At 51.9% G+C, this 13326-nt stretch overlaps 1 protein-coding gene across 4 annotated transcripts in view; it reads right to left on the bottom strand.

Annotated features, from left to right (window-relative positions):
• The window catches only part of CSGALNACT2 (chondroitin sulfate N-acetylgalactosaminyltransferase 2), a 66588-nt gene extending 62999 nt beyond the window's left edge, over positions 1-3589 (bottom strand). For 2 of the 4 annotated variants that reach the window (XM_075934776.1, XM_075934778.1), the window contains exon 1: positions 3434-3589. The gene's annotated coding sequence lies outside the window, so the exon portion shown is untranslated. The remainder of the gene's footprint in view (positions 1-3433) is intronic. The other 2 variants (XM_075934777.1, XM_075934779.1) reach the window with 2 other exon arrangements.
• Between the last annotated feature and the right edge of the window lie 9737 nt (positions 3590-13326).

Here is a 13326-nt window from a genome sequence, read left to right as displayed (position 1 = left end):
GGAAAAGATGTTAGAAAAAAATAAAGTCACGATTGTTAGGATGTGCAAGGGAACAAAGATGGGCCAAGAAGCAAAATGGAAGAAGAGAAGAAGGGGGGAGTGGGATGCCAGTGGGAAGGGAAGAGGTTAAGAAGGGTAAAGAGGGAAGTAACAGTGTGGACATCTAAGAGAGGTGGGGGAGTGAATATAAAACAATGGAACTGTTAGGATAATAACGGGGGGAAGGGAGAAGATAACTGTGCAGGATGCTATGGGGTGGGGGAGATGGAAGAGAGAATAACTTCAAACCAGGGCCATGGGGAGAGAAGAGGGGAAGAAACTAGCAGCACAACAGTACTACAGAGGCCAGCTGTATTGGGAGGAAATGGGAGGGGAAGTGGGTAGTTGCACAGGGGCATTTACACATGGGAATAGATGTGCGGGGGACAACTCATGGACAGCAGCTGCACAAGGAGCCTAAAGGGGAGGGTAGTGATAGAAATGTAGCCATGTTAGTCTAGTGTCGCTGAAACAAAAAACAGGACTATTTAGCACTTTAAAGACTAACAAGATGGTTTAATAGGTGATGAGCTTTCGTGGGCCAGACCCACTTCCTCAGATCAAATAGTGGAAGAAAATTGTCACAACCATATATACCAAAGGATACAATTAAAAAAATGAACACATATGAAAAGGGCAAATCAAATTTCAGAACAGAAGGGGGATGGGGGAGGAGGTAAATGTCTGTGAGACAAATTTGATTTGTCCTTTTCATATGTGTTCATTTTTTTAATTGTATCCTTTGGTATATACGGTTGTGACGATTTTCTTCCACTATTTGATCTGAGGAAGTGGGTCTGGCCCACGAAAGCTCATCATCTAATAAACCATCTTGTTAGTCTTTAAAGTGCTACATCGTCCTGTATTTTGTAAAGGGGAGGGGGAAGCTGCTCCAGGAGCCTCTGGAAGGGGGGGGCAGGGGCAGCTGCACCAGGGGAGCTATAGGGAAGGGGGGCAGCCGCACAAGGTGACCAATTAGGGGAGGTGGAACTGACCTGGGGGACCATGGGGGAGGGGGCAGCGGCACAAGGGAGGCTATGGGGGGGGGGGGAACGGAGGGGGAGAGGGAGCAGCGGCACAAGGGCAGCTATGGGAGGGAAGGGGCCAGGAGCACAAGGGAGGCTATGGGAGGGGGAAAGCGGGCAGGAGGGCAGTGCGGATGAGGGGGCAGTGGCGCAAGGGAGGCTGTGGGGGGAAGGGGGCGGGGGAGGGGGCAGCGGCCCAAGGGAGGCTGTGGGGGGAAGGGGGGTGGGGGGGCAGCGGCCCAAGGGAGGCTACGGGGGGAAGGGGGCAGGAGGGCAGCGCGGGGGGGGGGGGCAGCGGCGCAAGGGGGCGGGGGGGGGAAGGGGGCGGGGGGGGGGGCAGCGGCCCAAGGGAGGCTGTGGGGGGAAGGGGGCAGCGGCCCGAGGGAGGCTGTGGGGGGAAGGGGGCGGGGGGGGGCAGCGGCCCGAGGGAGGCTGTGGGGGGAAGGGGGCGGGGGGGGGCAGCGGCCCGAGGGAGGCTGTGGGGGGAAGGGGGCGGGGGGGGGCAGCGGCCCGAGGGAGGCTGTGGGGGGAAGGGGGCGGGGGGGGGCAGCGGCCCGAGGGAGGCTGTGGGGGGAAGGGGGCGGGGGGGGGGCAGCGGCCCGAGGGAGGCTGTGGGGGGAAGGGGGCGGGGGGGGGGCAGCGGCCCGAGGGAGGCTGTGGGGGGAAGGGGGCGGGGGGGGCAGCGGCCCGAGGGAGGCTGTGGGGGGAAGGGGGCGGGGGGGGGGGCAGCGGCCCGAGGGAGGCTGTGGGGGGAAGGGGGCGGGGGGGGGGCAGCGGCCCGAGGGAGGCTGTGGGGGGAAGGGGGCAGCGGCCCGAGGGAGGCTGTGGGGGGAAGGGGGCAGCGGCCCGAGGGAGGCTGTGGGGGGAAGGGGGCGGGGGGGGGGGCAGCGGCCCGAGGGAGGCTGTGGGGGGAAGGGGGCGGGGGGGGGGCAGCGGCCCGAGGGAGGCTGTGGGGGGAAGGGGGCGGGGGGGGGGCAGCGGCCCGAGGGAGGCTGTGGGGGGAAGGGGGCGGGGGGGGGGCAGCGGCCCGAGGGAGGCTGTGGGGGGAAGGGGGCGGGGGGGGGGCAGCGGCCCGAGGGAGGCTGTGGGGGGAAGGGGGCGGGGGGGGGGCAGCGGCCCGAGGGAGGCTGTGGGGGGAAGGGGGCGGGGGGGGGGCAGCGGCCCGAGGGAGGCTGTGGGGGGAAGGGGGCGGGGGGGGGGCAGCGGCCCGAGGGAGGCTGTGGGGGGAAGGGGGCGGGGGGGGGGAAGGGGGCGGGGGGGGGGGCAGCGGCCCGAGGGAGGCTGTGGGGGGAAGGGGGCGGGGGGGGGGCAGCGGCCCGAGGGAGGCTGTGGGGGGAAGGGGGCGGGGGGGGGCAGCGGCCCGAGGGAGGCTGTGGGGGGAAGGGGGCGGGGGGGGCAGCGGCCCGAGGGAGGCTGTGGGGGGAAGGGGGCGGGGGGGGCAGCGGCCCGAGGGAGGCTGTGGGGGGAAGGGGGCGGGGGGGGGCAGCGGCCCGAGGGAGGCTGTGGGGGGAAGGGGGCGGGGGGGGCAGCGGCCCGAGGGAGGCTGTGGGGGGAAGGGGGCGGGGGGGGGCAGCGGCCCGAGGGAGGCTGTGGGGGGAAGGGGGCTGGGGGGGGGGGCAGCGGCCCGAGGGAGGCTGTGGGGGGAAGGGGGCGGGGGGGGCAGCGGCCCGAGGGAGGCTGTGGGGGGGAAGGGGCGGGGAGGGGGCAGCGGCCCGAGGGAGGCTGTGGGGGGAAGGGGGCGGGAGGGGGCAGCGGCCCGAGGGAGGCTGTGGGGGGAAGGGGGCGGGAGGGGGCAGCGGCCCGAGGGAGGCTGTGGGGGGAAGGGGGCGGGGGGGGCAGCGGCCCGAGGGAGGCTGTGGGGGGAAGGGGGCGGGGGGGGCAGCGGCCCAAGGGAGGCTGTGGGGGGAAGGGGGCGGGGGGGGGCAGCGGCCCGAGGGAGGCTGTGGGGGGAAGGGGGCGGGGGGGGGCAGCGGCCCGAGGGAGGCTGTGGGGGGAAGGGGGCGGGGGGGGGCAGCGGCCCGAGGGAGGCTGTGGGGGGAAGGGGGCGGGGGGGGGGCAGCGGCCCGAGGGAGGCTGTGGGGGGAAGGGGGCGGGGGGGGGGCAGCGGCCCGAGGGAGGCTGTGGGGGGAAGGGGGCGGGGGGGGGGCAGCGGCCCGAGGGAGGCTGTGGGGGGAAGGGGGGTGGGGGGGCAGCGGCCCGAGGGAGGCTGTGGGGGGAAGGGGGCGGGGGGGGCAGCGGCCCGAGGGAGGCTGTGGGGGAAGGGGGCGGGGGGGCAGCGGCCCGAGGGAGGCTGTGGGGGGAGGGGGCGGGGGGGCAGCGGCCCGCGCGGGAAGGGCCCGGCTGGGCCCGGCGGGCTCCGCGCTACTCACCGGCCTGTCCCGCCTCCCGGCTCGGCTCCGCGCAGGGCCCCGCTTCCTACCAGCCCGGACCCGGCCGGAGGCGGCGGCAGCCGCAGCCCCTTAAAGCGCCAGGCCGCGGCGCCGAGAGACGGGCTGGGGCGGGACTGGCCGCCCGCTCCTCCCCGCCCCGCCCCGAGCGAAGCGGGCGGGGCTCCCGCGGCCTCGAGCCCCCCCCCCCGGGCATTTTGGGGCTGGCCCCGTGTCCCTCCAGCTTGGGGGGGGGGGGGAGACTCCCTGTGGGCGCCAGCATGGCGGGATGGGCACCGGCTGCGCGGCTAGTCCCTGCAGGGGCAGCGGGCGGGAGCTGGGATGAGGGGCGAGGGGGGCAGGAGGGGCTCAGGGCTAGGGCAGAGGGTTGGGGGGCAGGTTCTGGGTGGGGCTGGGATGAAGGGTTTGGGGGCTCAGGGCTAGGGCAGAGGGTTGGGGGGCAGGTTCTGGGTGGGGCTGGGATGAAGGGTTTGGGGGCTCAGGGCTAGGGCAGAGGGTTGGGGGGCAGGTTCTGGGTGGGGCTGGGATGAAGGGTTTGGGGGCTCAGGGCTAGGGCAGAAGGTTGGGGGGCAGGTTCTGGTGGGCTGGGATGAAGGGTTTGGGGACTCAGGGCTAGGGCAGAGGGTTGGGGGGCAGGTTCTGGGGGGCTGGGATGAAGGGTTTGGGGGCTCAGGGCTAGGGCAGAAGGTTGGGGGGCAGGTTCTGGTGGGCTGGGATGAAGGGTTTGGGGGCTCAGGGCTAGGGCAGAGGGTTGGGGGGCAGGTTCTGGTGGGCTGGGATGAAGGGTTTGGGGGCTCAGGGCTAGGGCAGAGGGTTGGGGGGCAGGTTCTGGTGGGCTGGGATGAAGGGTTTGGGGGCTCAGGGCTAGGGCAGAGGGTTGGGGGGCAGGTTCTGGGGTGGGGACGGGGATCAGGTGTAGGGTAGAGGGCTGGGGTGCAGGGTGAGGGCTGTGTCTAGGGGGACAGGTTCTGAGGCGGGGCCAGGGATGGACCCAGGGAAGGAGAACCTCCCCAACCCTCTCTCACTACAGCAGCTGTGGGCTAGGTGAGAGGTGTTTTTTCATGGCCATCTGGGGCAAGTCATAGGCTAGGTGGGGGCCAGGGATGGGATGCCTGTCCCCCAGCCCTGGCCTGGCAATGCCGTGGCTGGGGGAGAAGTGCCCCTTCCCAACAGCCAGACCATGGAGGCAGCCTTCTGTGCAGCAGCTCTGAGCAGCACTTGCTAGGCAGCTGCACAACCATGCAGCTTAGAGGGATCTTAGATTCTCACCCCACTCAGCCCGCACAAACATGAGTTAGTGGGATGACCTAGCTCCCTACATACAACTCCCCCCCCCCCCCCCGGCAAAGATCACTCTGGGCCCTACCCTATGCTAGGGATGTAAATGGGTAACAGACTACACCAGCCAGGCTGATGCTGGTCCTGTGTGGGGCCAAAAGCAGCCAGGTTGGACCAGCACTTGCCCACGGTGGAGGAGCTATTCCTGCCCACCCGTTTAATCAGCGAACTAATGTTTAACCCATTAACTAACTAACTGGGATTTTACATCTCTACCCCTGAATATCTGTCAGTTAAAAATGCCAGTGGTACTCAGGTGACTCCCCACCCTTCCGATACATGAACCCAGACCCTCTTCCAGTCACACACCCAGCCCCTAGGGTTTACACCCTATGCATATATTATGCATGCAAAGCAGGCAAAGGTTCTGCAGCTCCTTCCCTGATATAGCATATGTGGGGTCATGACAAGGTTTCTCCCCAGGTCCACTAAAATAACTTCTTTTTGTGGAGCTATCACAACAGCAGACAGTACCAGCCAGAGCAAGATAACCTTCAGACTCAGAAAGATGAGGATGTTGCACCATAAAGAAATCTACCACATTGCAATGTGTGGAGAGTCTTCCTTGCATCACTGGATAAACTGAAGGCAGAAAATGACAATTCATGCCAATGACATTGCAACATGTTGCTTCATTAACCTGCACTGAAGTTCTGCATGGCCACAGTGATCAACCTTTAAGCTTTATGATCCCCCCGCCATGTCGAGTGGAGGCTTCAACATTGTTCTAACATATTACAAAACCCCAGAAAAGTAAAAAAACAACCATAAAGGAAGAACCTCAAAACCTCAAATAATAATGCAAGTTGGCGTTTGGGTTGCCAACTGATTTTGAAATTGTAATGGTGAATACAATAACCGAAAGTTGAAATTTCAATCAGAAGTGAAACCAGAGAACAACAGAAATGCTCTGCTAGAGAGACCCTCCCACTATCTTTGCTATTGGGAAATTAATAAAGAATTGATTAACCACTATTAAGTATGCCATATAGCTTATTCAAAGCCATTCATTTATCCCTTGTCCAGCGAGGCCTTTTAGCTACCAAATAGTGGTCTCACAAGGCTTAGTTTAGACAATATACAGTAAGTAGATAGTTCCTGTCCTCTGACCTGTTGGACCAGAAACTGAATTCAAACCAGTGCATCCTTGATGTGTCATCTGTGCTTATCACAAATACATTTCTAATGCTTGAAGGAAATAGGCCAAACTTCCTAGTAATTATAACAGTAGAGTCCTGGAAAAGGCGATATTGGTGAGGACTATGTAACACTTTGTTCTATGTTTTGGTATCTGCTCTCCCCCTCTGGACTGTAAATACTTATACAAAGTACAGATGTATTATTCTTTGGAATAACATCTGTTCTGTGTACTGTGTGCTTAGGGTGCTATATAAACAATAGCAAGAAACAGCCAATATATAAACTAGAAAAGGCCAGACTTCATCTAAGCACAAGGTTAGCAAGTGCTGCTGCACCAAAGCCAGTGCTCATAACCAATGTAATGATGTAGCCCTGCAGGGTCTATAAAGAGCTAGCAAGTCACATTGTGCAGTCTCATTGTATTACTTTCCAAATATTACTTGTCTTTGTACGCTGTAGCTGCCACAGGTATGTAACATCCTGGGTATCTTCTTTACTTCCTCACATACTCTGGGTAGGTGGAAGTGGTCTGTCTGTGCAGTCATAACTGTCAGTAAAGATGGTTTTGAAAAAGTTTCTTCATTAAGATGTAATTCTGTATAAAAAATTAAGATCCCCAACTGTGGCAATATCCTTCTGACTGCTATAAGATTTTGACTTGTTTTTCATCTATCCTTTCTTATTAGGCAAACCAGCCACATCCCTCTCTCTGTGGCAATTTCCCCCATTTCTGTTTGTAGAGGATACACCCACTCTCAAAGGAGCTTTTCTTTCCAAAGTGGGAGAAGAAAAAAGGTTACAGGCTTCTAATTCTTCAAAATATGAGTGTATGCATATCTTAGTCTTTATAGCAGAAGGAAGAGCTGGGGTTTTGTTTGCAAAGACATAATGAACTAAGACATTCAGAAAATGTACTGATCTTGAAGTATAATTCATTTCAGCCCCAAATCTTTTCTTAAAGTGGTAGTTGCAGTCCTTCCAACATCTGACTGCTATAAATTTGGTGAAGAAATAGGGACACGCCTTTAAATTACATTAAAAATTGATGTAGAAGAGCTATTTTAAAGACAGACAGGAAGGCTGGAAAAATAAGGTATGTTGCTAAAAATACAGGCATTGCTCTTTCTAAATCAGTACAGTTGTGAGACAGGATGCGGCCAGTGATGGCTGGAATTGAAAGAAAAGAGAAATTCCTGGATAGCACTAGCTGTGACTTTTAGGTTTGGTTTGGCTTGTTTGTTTGTTTGTTTGGGGGTGTTTCAGTGCGTGTGTGGGATGGTAGGAGTGAAATGTTGGCTGAAGTGGGGAAGAATAGAACTGATATAAAACAGGCCCCAGATCTGATAAAGTAGATCACAGAACAGCAAGGAAAAAGTAACCTTTCAAAATCCAAATATTTTTATTCTAGACTCTTAAGCCAGAAAAAAATAAGTGCGTGTGAAATACAAACATTATGTCTGGTGAGGTTTAAATTGTTTCTTACCCTTCAAAAATAAAACTCACCAGCAATGGTCTGTTTGTCTAGCTATAGGATTTTCTGTGAAGTACTATAGTTATGTAATGGTAACATCATTCCAAAAAGTCCATATAAAGGTGCTCCCCTCCTCCACCAGCTCTGTTTTTATGGTTATAAATTCAGGCCTGGCCACATAGTTTGCGGGGCCGAAGGTGGCACGCTATGGTTGGCTATGCCATGCAACCAGACAGCTCCCAGCCAGACCAGCAAGGGGCTGGGTGGGCGGGCACTGGGTAGCGCAGGTCCCTGAAGGTGCAGGGCCCAAAGTAACCGCCTTGCCATACGGCCAGGCCTGAATACGTTATTTATAGCAGAGATATTGAACTACAAATACAGACAATTTTCCATAACTTAATGGAAACTTTCCGACAACATTTTAGGTTTCCTGACATTTTTTCTTTAAATCCCTCATTTTGGCTCTTTATTCCAGATTATATTGTCCAACCCTTTAGTTATTGCTCCTGTTCAGCTATCTTGCTAGCATTGGGCTATTAAATATTCCATCGCAATCTATGTATGAAGGTGACCGTATTTCCTTTAGGGTTGCCAGGTGTCTGGTATTTTTGCCTCCTGTCCAGTAAAAAAAAATACCTGACACCTGACAAATATCCAGTATTTTCTGATTTTTTCCAGGCTAGGAGACGATAATCCCAGGTGCTTTCCTGGTGCCGCAGGGGAGTTGTCTGGCCCGGAGCAGGGAGACAAGATGGCAGATGGCTGCTGGCAGCCTGTTAGGGCCAAAAAGCCTCGCATTTCTTAACGGGGCCATGTTTTTGGGTTGTTGTTTTTCCTCAACAACTTTGGTCTCCCCCCTTTTTTTTCCTCAAAAGAATTTTTTCCCCGGTGGGCTTTTTTGGGGGGGGAGAAGGGGTTCAGCGTTCATTATTTTTGGTTAAACCATCTGGCAACTCTAATTTCCTTATGCTGAGTACGGGACACCTGGGGAGGGGTCTGCCGGCCCTCAGAGCTTCAGCCCCAAGGAGAGGGGCTGCTGACATGCGGGGCTTCAGCCCCGCATCGGGAGGAGGGTGAGGGAAGCCACTGAGTGCTAGCAGCTCCCCGCTCCTTCCTCCCCTGTTGCAGGGATGAAATGCAGCCGCACAGCATGCAGGGCAGTGAGGGGAGGGGAGCCACCCATGCTCAGGGCTTCAGCTGCTGAAGTCGCAAGCCCCAGCGGCTCCTCTCGCCTCCCTCTCCCCATTGCAGGGGAAACCCAGGATAATGTGCCTGTTTTTAAAAAAAAAGTCAGGACACCAGAAAGAGGACTTAAATAAGGGATTCTCCTGGTAAAACAGGACGGATGGTCACCCTATACATCAGAAGTCACAAGACTAGTATTATGTTATATACATATATTCTAGTTCTGACTTTATATGGTCTTTGTCAAAGTCATGGAAACTTCTCCATGTCCCCGTTTCCCCATCTGTAAACAGTGGGGTCATACTACTTGCCCACATCAGGAGGCTATTGTGAAGATGCTTCATATTATGCAGCAGTTTGAAACCCTGAAAACTTTATCTCACATTCATGGAGACTCAATTCCTTTCTTTAACCACAGAACAGATACACAGGCACTGTCTGCCCCATCCCCAGACCTAAGTTACAGATTGCTTTAAGATCTTAAAGATAAATTAGAGAATCACAGTAGTGCCTTCTGGCCTTGGAGACTACTAAATGTATTGTGTCCTTCATTTTGTTGTTGTCTCGCATTTGGATCTCGGCAGTTAGATAGCTGTTATTTGACTCAAAAAAATTTCTGAAGATGAGGAATTTTTAAAAGCATCACAGGATGTTAGGAAAGAAGGTGGAATGAATATCATCAAAAAAGATTAACTTTCAGAAGCCTTAACCCAGAAAATATGAACTGTGAATGTGTGACCAAGCTTCAGGGAGGCAGTTGAGTGGCGAAGGAAAGATAAGGAGCTGAAAAGCACAGCCACCTGCAGGACTAGATGATGAAAAACACTTTGGGGGAAATGAAGTCATTGCGGGGAACAGAGAATGATAAGACAAAACATGAATCCTGTCCAGTTATTGAGTGCTGGAGGACTACTGTGGCTTGTTTCTGAACTATATCTTACCCAGATGTGCTAGGCACCTGTCCAATTCCTGCCATGAATATACAGATTAAGGTTTCAATTCTACAAAGAGCTTCTTGGGCAAGGATCCTTGTACAGGAATTTAGAACTTGCCTGAGATTCTTGGAGATAAGAAAGACATAGTGAAAATGTCCTCAGTATAAAAATAGTCAGAGTAATTCAATCTCTAACTTCATACAAAATGCTGGTGAGCCTGAGTACGTCATTGCAGAAATGACTGTGGGTGCAGCTTCTCCTTTCTTTTAAAATACACTTTCTTTTGAAGCCGTACTTCTGGAGCCAGGAAGCAACCCATACTAAGTGGATTTGCTGCTTTCATCCATTATGATGGATTCTGCATATGTCTCAAAAATTATCTTTAAAAAAAGAAATTCAAGTACCAAACCTTAAGGATTAGGAGCCAAAATTAAGCTTTTATAGCACATACACCCTATAGCTCTAGCACAGGGAATAATACATGGTGCTTCAATCAAGTAGCTTTGTGTTTTAATACAAAACTGCCGCCAGCATGTAATATATATTATTGCATAATCAGGATTGTGTTTATTACATCTGTCCAACAGCCTCAGAAATTTTTTTTCAAAACCTACAAAAAAGTACAATATACAAAAAATGTGATAAATGAACAGCTTGGACAAAACATTGCTCCCTTTTTATATAATACTGATTTATTTATAAATGGGCAGGCACAAAGACAAAAAAATCAAACCCTTATTTAATCTATTCACTAAAACAGAATGGTAAGGCCACACAACAATTTCTTCACTATTCAGTTTCTGAAACTGTACATAAAAACCCTTAGCAATGAGATAGAGGTTTAAACTGCCCACTAAACTTTTGCAGTTTGACTTCAAAGTCCAATTAATTAATTGGACTGTGGAGTCAAACTGCAAAACTAAGCTTCATGTTTGAGGAGCACAAGGAATAAAAGAACAATGTTACATATGGCCATTAAAAAATGCTCTGTATTAAATATGTTATCATTTCGATATCCTTAAACAAACATTTCCATAAGCTAATGCTTAGCATTGCTTTTATTATCAAGGACATTTGTGTTATAAAACTGGGTTCATATTGGAACACCAGAGCCACATATGCCTGAACAGTGGATCTGGTATCTTCAGAACAGGGAATTCTCTAATTCAGAGGTGGGGAACCTCAGGCCGGAGGGCTGGATGCGGCCCCAGCTTGCCTAGATCTGGCCCCACCATGCTCCATCAGCATTGTGGAACCCATGCTGGTGCTCCACTCCTCCCTGCTGCCCCTCTATGGGGCAGGAGCACACAACATCTATTAGGCTGGGCCCTCTAGGCTCTGATGTATGAGAAGAATGTGGGGAGTGTCTTTCTCCTTCTCAGGCGGGGGCCACACCTGTGAGGGTTTGGGATTTTATTTTGATTCTGACTTGTGTGTGGGTCAGTGGTCCCTGACCCAAAAAAGGTCTCCCACCCCTGTTGGTTTGCAATCATTGTTTCAGAAAAGGCTTTACTAATGAAAGGACAAAGAACAGAATATGGTCTATGGGCTGAGCCCTTGCATTCCTTGGCTCTTTGCTTGAATGGTTAAATAATTGCCCAGTCAGATTATTCTAAAGCAAGACTTTATTTAAAAAAAAATAATTTGGGATTCATCAGAAGACAGTGGTACAGGAAGTAAAATACAGTCAACTTTGAGAGCCTCTCAGTTTCCCCCTAACTCTATTCTATATTTGAAGCAGGAATTACAAAGAGGCCAATCCGTCAGCCTCTAAATATATAAAGTCAGGCCTTTCTGACTTCTCAACTGCTCTGCTAACAGGCTTTGGATTATTTTTAAATGACAATTTCTTGGTCCATGGCTCTGAAACATCATTTTTCTTTTTTAGACTTCAGTGCCACACCAGTAAACAGGAGATTGCTTGTTTCAGTAGTTAAAGCACTCAGGACATAGGTGTCTTGGCAGTGAAAACAAGTCAAATGTGTTACAGCAGGATGATGCAAATAACAAGTTTTTCATTAAGAGAGGTTTCAAAACTGAATTAGAATCGTCAACGTACACTTTCTATAAATAGCATTGTGAGCTCAATGGGGTTTGTGGTAAAGAGGCTCATAGATATGCAAAATATACAGCTTCATAATAAGAACTCCTGCTTTAGCAAGTACCGTATATTAATTGGTTGCTCTGTTGACATACAGGAGATATTTGACACTATAGAGAGCACTGCACAAATGACAAGGTGTGCTATTGGTATTTTCCCCCTCTTTTGAAGCGTAAATTATTGGCCACTGCCAGAGGCAGGGTACTGGCCTACATGAGCCATGTTCTGATATTGTGTGGCAATACAGGTTGAACCTCTCTAATTTGGCACTCTCTGGTCCAGCAACATCCATGGTCTGGTAAGTTTTCAGTTAGCTTAACATGAGTGTGGCCAACTTTCCCATAAAGTTTGTTTACGGACACCACTCCTGGCTCTCAGTGTTGTTATTTAGCTCTAATTTACCCCTAAATGTCTTCTAAGAGCCCACTATGCAGTGGAAGTGTTGGTAATGCTGCTAGGCAATACTGATCTCCCATGGTTCAGCAAATTCTCTGGTTTAGCATCAGTCAAGTCCTGAGGGTGCTAGACTAGAGAGGTTCAACCTGTTATTACATTCCTACAGTACTTTAAAAACATACTACAGCAATAAAATTCTTCTTTGGTACTTCACTGTCAAAAGGCAGTATAAGTCATTTTAATGTTAATTCTTAATGTTAAAAATTGTAATTGTAAGGAACTGTACTAGTAGGTCATTTAAAATAGGTAGTTTTTTTCAAAATCTTCATAAAGAGAGAGGGTTGCTTTTAAAATTCTTATAGCAACATCATTTGGGATAATAATCCAATTGATTTAATAAAACTTTCATTTCAGTCAATTATCTGTTAATCACATTATTAATGTCTATAAAATTAATCCAGGACATTTTTGACAGCAAAATGCATTTTATAGGCTTGAAATGTAATATATTATATACATAGTTTAATTTTGAAGTGTGAAAAATTGTGTGTCTGTGTTACAAAAATGAATTTAGTAATGTTTATCCCTATTTGCTCAACATTTAACAAATGTGTTACAATTGAGTCTAAGAAATGTACTTGGAAGGTAGGTTTCTATTTTTCATTGCAACATTGGATGAGATTTTCCAGTCTTACTCTTGATAAAATTTTTTTTAATTATAAACTGATTGTAATTAACTTTGTGATCTCTGAATTTGGCAAAATCTGTGGGCTAGCATCCCTGTTGATGCTCCCGGGGTGTAGCACTTAAGGGGAAAAGCTAAGGACCCTTAGATTCCTCCCTCACCCTCCCAGAGCTTCTGGAGTGCCGCAAATAAGTTCAAATGCTGTGTTCAAGCTCAGGGAAGGAAGGGGAGGAGCAGAAAAGGTGGAGATGCTCAGAGGAAGAGGCAGGGTGGCTGCAGAGAAGTGCAGTCCTGTGGTCAGCAGCAAGGTCTGGGGTGCATCCCAGTGGTCGCAGGGCTCACTGCGGTCCAGTGGGACTGCATACCTGGCCCTCTTCCCCTGAGTGCTCGCCCCAGTTGGTCAATGTCATCCCCTCTGCTGCTGCCGGAGTGGAGCCCCACATCTGGTGCAACAGAGGGGCCAGCACTGACCTTCCCTGGTCTGGCAAATTACCGTGTTAGTGATTGGTCAGATCCCAAGGATGCCAGACCAGGGAGGTACAACCTGTAGTATACCGTAGCTAAAGCATATTATTATTATTATTGGCAGTGAATTGCTGGACAGCTACATCTCTGGAAACCTCA

Source organism: Pelodiscus sinensis, chromosome 8 (genome assembly GCF_049634645.1).
Source record: "Pelodiscus sinensis isolate JC-2024 chromosome 8, ASM4963464v1, whole genome shotgun sequence".
NCBI lineage: Eukaryota > Metazoa > Chordata > Testudines > Trionychidae > Pelodiscus > Pelodiscus sinensis.
The sequence above is the reverse complement of the archived record's forward strand: the minus strand, read 5'-3'. Positions and strand labels throughout refer to the sequence as shown.